We start from the raw sequence: 7,234 nt of genomic DNA on the forward strand, positions 1-7,234 counted from the left end.
ATCTTCTGAAAACCTGGCCATCGTACCTTTCTACTAGTGACCTGAGAATACAAGTTATTTTGAAAGCGAGTATCAGCCTAAAGCTAGTGAATTCATAAGTATTTAAGTGTCATTGTCTTGTTTTGGAAAGCTGTTATGAATGCCTTGTAAATCTTTAAATGAAACAATTGATATAGGTATGAAAACCCTAGAAAATCCCTTATTTCCTACTAGTATGAAATGTAGTCTTCTACCAAGACCCGAATGTTTTGTAAGTAAAAATGATAGTTTTTCCTTTCTTTTGACTAATACTAACAGTACTTAGTCTAACTCATTGTTTATGTGAATGTGTCACAAAATAAAGTAATGGGAAAATGTACTAATGTAATTGTTATCCTTTTGTATTAGGATTAACACGACATCGTGATTTACGAAATGTATAACCTTTGAACATACGTAGATTGTTCAATTATCCTCTGTAGCTACAGCAGGTGGGAGGAAGGGTTAGTCCCGTAAAAGTATTCCTATTATAAGTATTAACCGTAGGCATCCGTAGATGTTCATCAACCTCTGTAGCGAATACTAGGCCCAAGGAATGGTTAGTCCCGTAAAAGTACTCCTAATATAAGTAATAATCATAGGCATCCGTAGATGTTCATCAACCACTGGTGCTAACAGCTGGGTTTCGTAATAGTTAGTCCTGTCTAGACATCCCGTTGAACTGGGATAGGCAGGACAATTTACACAGAAGGTACTAATTAATCATCCTAGTGAATCGAGGTACAAGTATCCATGTAAATGTATACAGGAAAATATATCTACGTAAAGGTACTCATGTATGGTATTCATGTAAGCGTATTCATGTAACCGTATTCATGTAAGCGTATTCATGTAATCATATTTATGTAAGCGTATCTATGTAAGCGCATTCATGTAATATGTAAGTGTATAGATATAGTTTTGTTCAAGAAGGTAAAAATGGTTTTGTAAGATATCTATGAGTTTTTAACATTAATTGACAATGACTTGATGTCATTTTAATAAAAATTTCAAATGTAATTCTTTTGATAACAAGGTATTTTTAAGACAGAAAACCATTTCATGCATCACATTTTGAAGTATGCGAAATCTACTGGATGAAAACACAGTTATAAAAACATATGAGTGATTTAATTACATACTGTTTTCTACTTGTATCCCCCCCTATTAAAGCATTTAAAATCATTTGAAACATTGATTAAGGGGTATGAACTCACCTGAAGATGGTGGTTTGGATGAACTGAACGGTGAAGGATTGTTAGGTGTCAAGTGAGGACTTGTACACACACTATGATCCTAATGAACATATAATCACACATATATGCACCCAATTAGTCTTAAACTACTAATTGTAAATGTTAAGACATCCTAGAACACGATAAACACTTTATATAAGTGTTATAAGCCCTAAGGATTGCACCTAAGTTGTTGTGGGACAAGGTTAATGGGTTTAGGGTTCCAAAGGAACCTATACATGAGTATACTCTCGAATAAACCTCACATAAGGAGTTTACGGTCGTAAACCCTTGAGTTTACGGCTGTAAGCTCCTAAGCTTCATGTCATTTTGTGTTTTGAAGTTCTCAATGATCCCTTGATTGATGTTCACGGCCCAAAGACCATTCCCATAAGAGATTACGGCCGTAATCTATCTTTGGGATGGGTCTTTGATGTTTTAAGGTGCTTAACTCAACTAGGAGTAAATCTAGGTATTTGTCCAAGGCTTTAGGAGTGGTTAAAGCACTCTTTGGCACTTGAGTTTGGAGTTAACAGTCCAAGAACTTCTTGGGCCGTGAACACCTTACTCTTGGTGTTCATGGGTGATTTCTAGTCTTATATACACTAGCATACAATCCTAAGGTAGTTACATATCACGGGGGAAGGACTAGCCATCATTTTAAGAGTTTACTCCCCAAGGTGTTCTTGGGCGGTAAACTCTCGAATCTAGTTGTTTTGTTATGAAATCTATGTTATTAAGCATATTACTAGCTATATAATACAACTAGAGAGAGGTACTCACGATTTGGGATGAAAAGCCGAAGATCCGTGAGAGAGAAAATGGCTTTTCTCTAGTTGGAAATGTAACTAATGAATGAAAATGGCTAAGATTTCTATATATAGTCCTAGGATTTTTGGCAGAAAATATTTTATTCCCGAAATGAACTCTAATGTAATAGAGTTTTGGAATAACAGAGTTGCACAAAACCCTAATGCATCCACTCTCCTGATATCTCCTTAAGTGTAAGCCCTAAAATACTCAAACTTATACAGAAAAGTCTGAAAATTTACTGCAACTGTTCTGACTTCTATTGAAGTGATAATGTTTGTACAGAATAGAATTTCGGGTTGTCACAAGATCTCAGAGATAGTGAAGTCATGTTTTGTGACTCTACTTCAGTTACATCCATTATCTAAACTCCATTATCTTAACAAGTTTCTATTCATAGATTCTTAATACATGATGTGATGATCAGATTTCGATGTTATTGTAGGATCTAAGAGAAAGAAGGAAGCTTAACAAGAGTGAGTTAAACCTGATCGTCGGAAATGGGCTTCGGTCACATGACTCGGTGAGTGGAATTTGAAGCTACTACTAAGGAGTTAGGATAATTTAATAGATTGCTATTTCTCTTACGAGATGTCTAGAAACATAGTTTTTCGTTATACGCGTTATGACGACAAGTTCCAATTTTTCGTTTATTGTCAATAAAGGTGAAAATTTTGTTTATTTGGTTGCCTCATTTTATTTATATACATGCAATGGCACTTATGAAAGTGTTGGTAACATTTCTAATATTAGCAAAATTAATTATGGATTTGGTTCTTATGATATAACTTATTGTATTGTTATAATTAACCAAGTGAAAAGAAATCTCATCACCAACTGGACAGATACCTGGTGTTCTACAATTTGCATTGTATAATATATGAGAATATTGTTTATTGGAAATTATGATTAATTCATTGATCACATGTTTATGTGAGTCAAGTGAAGGACTAATGGATCTATTACATGTTGATATGGACTATTCAGATCCATCACAAAGGATGATAACTCTATTCATCATGATATACTGATGTTTTAGTAAATGTGGTTGTATTATAAGAGTAAGCATAATTATGATACTTTGAAAATATTCAAAGAGTAGCAGAACGAATAAGAAGAATCTGTAACGTAGAAAGATAAATTTTTATCCAATATGAAAAGAAAGGAGAGTACTTTAGTATCATGTTTTGTGGTGATCTTAATGATTGTGGAACTATATCACAATTGACTATGTTGAGATTACAACCCTAAAGATCGAATAGATTCAAACAGGTAGAAGCAACATACAAAATATGAATCAAGAATGTGTCGAATGATTAAAAGTCACAGCCTCAGAAGAGCTCGATGAAGAACTACTACTGTAGATGCTATGTTGGGTTTACAATGACACATGTAACGACCCAATTTTTCAAGTCCAAAAATATCATTTTTGATTAAACACTTTGCAAACATTTGAAAATAAACCACATTCGTTCATATCATTTCTTAAAAGATATTACATGTATGTAAACCAAAACATGGGGGCAACCATAGTGTCAGAGTACAAATCCCAGAACAATTTTTAATGCGGAAAACAAGAGGTGTGTATGATGGGCCGCTACCGTGTGAGCTCTTTCCCCTTCGCTAAAGAGGTACCAAAAACCAAAACTATAAACTGTAAGCACGAAGCTTAGTGAGTTCCCCCACAATACCCAATACCCTAAAATCATCAATGAACAACTAGGAGATACGGGCCTCGCCCACACTCATGGAGGCACGGGCCTCACCCACACTCCGCTATCTGAGAGATACGAGCCTCGCCTACACTCTGCTATCTGGGAGATACGGGCCTCGCCCACACTCCGCTATCTGGGAGATACAGGCCTCGCCCACACTCCACTATCTGAGAGATACAGGCCTCGCCCACACTCAGCTACTAAATCATAACATACAAGTATCACACAGACAACAAGTATAAGCAATTCTATCATACAGGCATATAACATAATCAAAATCAACTATGAGATATGGGCTCTGCCCACACTCCGATACTATCATATCGTCTATACGGGCCGGCCTTGGTGCCTTAGACCCGTTCCCACTGGAAGGAAACTCACCTCGAAAAATAGCTACCGAAAGTCTGACTGCAGCATCGGTAATTCTCCAGCTACAAATCCATAAACATAGATTAGCCCCACATAAATACCCTAAGGTCAATCGACTGACCCACCCCTGGTCTAAGGTCAAATCCTTGGTCAAAGTCAACTTCCAGTTGACTGGACTCGCCGATTCATGGCACAGACTCGCCGAGTCCTTCTCCTACTAACCCGGTCTTACTCGCCAAGTCCCTCTTCCCACTCACTGGGTCACCCTTGACTCACTACTTGGGACTATAGAACCGACTTGCGATCCGACTCGCCGAGTCCAAGAACAACTCGTCGAGTCCCCACGAGCAGACCTCCTACTCGCTTCCAAATCCTCACCAGAGCATCCCTTATGAGGATTTGGGTTTTTGGGACTATTGTTACACGTTAAATTACTAATTCCGTGTGTAGATACGAAGGGTTGGACCTTCAACACTTAAACCCCTCTTACTCAGTAACAATTCATATGACTCGCCGAGTTTGAAGAACAACTCGTCAAGTTCCAGGAAATCTTCATAGGGCTCGCCGAGTTGTTCTTCCAACTCGCCGAGTCTAAGACCATCTTCATAGAACTCGTTGAGTTCCACTTTGGGACTCGCCGAGTCCCTTCGATCCACTTCCCATACAGACCAAATTTGAGACATGCAACGCTTCTAAACCATAGATCTATGTTCCTAGGGCATGTTTATCACGTAAAGTTGCAAACTTTACGTGCATGCATGGCCCCATAAGCTCAAAAAGGGAAATCCAAGATCTTTAAGAGATCATACACCCAACAGGGACCTCAATAACCCCAACCACAGAGACTTTACACTTGCAAGGTATCCATAAGTTCCAAATCTGAAGTCCTTTCTGAACATATAGCACAACACATGGAGCTTGAGGTTTTAGGGCTTGAAAACCACTAATTTGGGACAAAAAGGGAATCTAATGAACTAGTGATCAAGGTAAGAACTTATCTACCTGCATGGAAGCTTCTCACAGTGTAGATTTCGGATCTACCTCCCCTTCTTGCACACCTCAACCTCTTCCTTCTTCTTGTAAGCTCCAAACCTTCTTCACCAAGCCAAAATCACTCACAAGAACAATATGGGGGCTAGGGTTTCTCTTTACAGCTTTCTGGAAGTGCTAGGGACAAAGGAGGCCAAGTTAGAGCGTTTAAATAGGGTGCAAACACCCGGATTAGGGTTTTTGCCCAAACAGGGTCTACTCGCCGAGTCTGGGGGCCGACTCGCCGAGTCCAAAGCTTAGACCCCATGCCTTATCTCGCTTCTACTCGGCGAGTTGGTCCTTCAACTCGCTGAGTCCAAGGCAAAATGCATAATTAAGAAATACTAATTACAAGGATTATGTACCAGGAAGCAGGTCCTACAACACGATTAGTTAATACACGATGCATGCAGATATCTTAAATAGTAAAACCATAATTAATAACTCACAAGTAGATAGGCCTAACTAGGTTACACAAAATAGACTTAGTAAAAAGTTTAAATGACGCAACACTAAATATCCAACAATCTTCCCCTTTGTGTCGATTGAGGCGAGTGTCCTTCATTGCTGAGTTTGTTTCTGCACTTTAAATACTTTCAGAATGAAGCTTAGCATAACTTTGCGAACTTGGATATACCATTGAATCATATCCGAAAGCACTTTTTGTCACTTTTGTTGTTCCCTATGTACTTGCTGACGAATTCCAAGATATATTCCAGGCATGAAGTGGAACACGAATGCTTATCAGTAAGAAAGAAGCAAGCTTTGTGAAAGTCTACATCAGTTCGTTCTTTCATCTGGAAGGCCACACACCACCCTTCCTTTAGTATCTTCCCAGGTTTCATTTTATCAAAACCTTTTGGGGCTTCTTTGAGGAGTACACTTGCTTCCTTCGTAGCACACCATCAATCTCGACATCCATCTTGCCAACCTTTTGAATGTATAAAATTAACATTTGCTTGAGTTGAGCAACAACAAGCATATATTTTTTGTTCATCCCTTAGCAACATGTTGTACAACACGATCCAATCATACGGGTTTAGGCATGGAAAATCAGCAAGTGTGAATTCGTAGACCTGACTCGACGAACCTCTAGCAACCTTAAACTTCACATTTGGGAAGCTATCAGTTTCGATTGGACCAGTGACCTTCACAGCCGTAATTTTGCTCACACTCCATGTTTTGTACTGCGGCTTCATGTGCTTTAGGTAGAACCAGAAATGCAAGTGATCAGCACCGCTGTCTGTTGCTGGAACACTTGTAACTTTCACAAAACTCCGAAACTTGAAGGCTTTCGGTTTGATCGGAAGATCCAGGTACGAATGTGGTGTATTTTGCAGGTCAAATGGTGCATCTGGTTCCAACCAATAGAGGCTCGACATAACTACAACCTCACTAAGTATTCGCTTCAAAGTCCATACTGGAAACAAAAACTTTCGGCTTTCTAGCATGAGCTGAGTTTCATGTTCGGCTTTTTCTTTCTCTTCAGCCTCGTGAACAATTCTTTGGTGCTCATCCATCTAAGCTTCATGATCTTTTCTTCTTTCCAATTTATGTTTGTCAGGTTGTTCATCTTCACTGTTATCAATTGTTGGTTCGTCATTGATCAACTTCTCATTGCCTTTTGGTTCATTTTCTCTCTTAGTCTTGACAGTAGGCTTGACTGACGGTTTTGGGTTTTCCTTCTTTGATTGTTTCACTACTTCTCCCCCTTGTTTCAGAATTGAGTTGGATTCCAGAACACCTTCCAGTATATGAAGCATTGCGAATATTGTCCTTAGCTTCTCGGAGAGGTGCTTTTTGAGGGTGATAATGATCATCGAGTCACGAGTCTTGATGATGTCCACAAGCAATGCATTCACGTCTGAGATACAACCTTTCACAACCGCCTTCTCGGACATAAGATCGTTGATTCTCGATTCTGCTTGCTCAACCTTGACTGTGTGGAATTTAACCTTTTCCATCTTCAATATGAGAGCATCCATGATTTTTCTCCTAGTTGCCAAGTCATCTTGAAGTTTCGTGATCATTGATAAAATAAAGGAGTTGAGCTCGTCG

This window comes from Lactuca sativa, chromosome 9 (genome assembly GCF_002870075.4).
Source record: "Lactuca sativa cultivar Salinas chromosome 9, Lsat_Salinas_v11, whole genome shotgun sequence".
Taxonomy (NCBI): domain Eukaryota; kingdom Viridiplantae; phylum Streptophyta; class Magnoliopsida; order Asterales; family Asteraceae; genus Lactuca; species Lactuca sativa.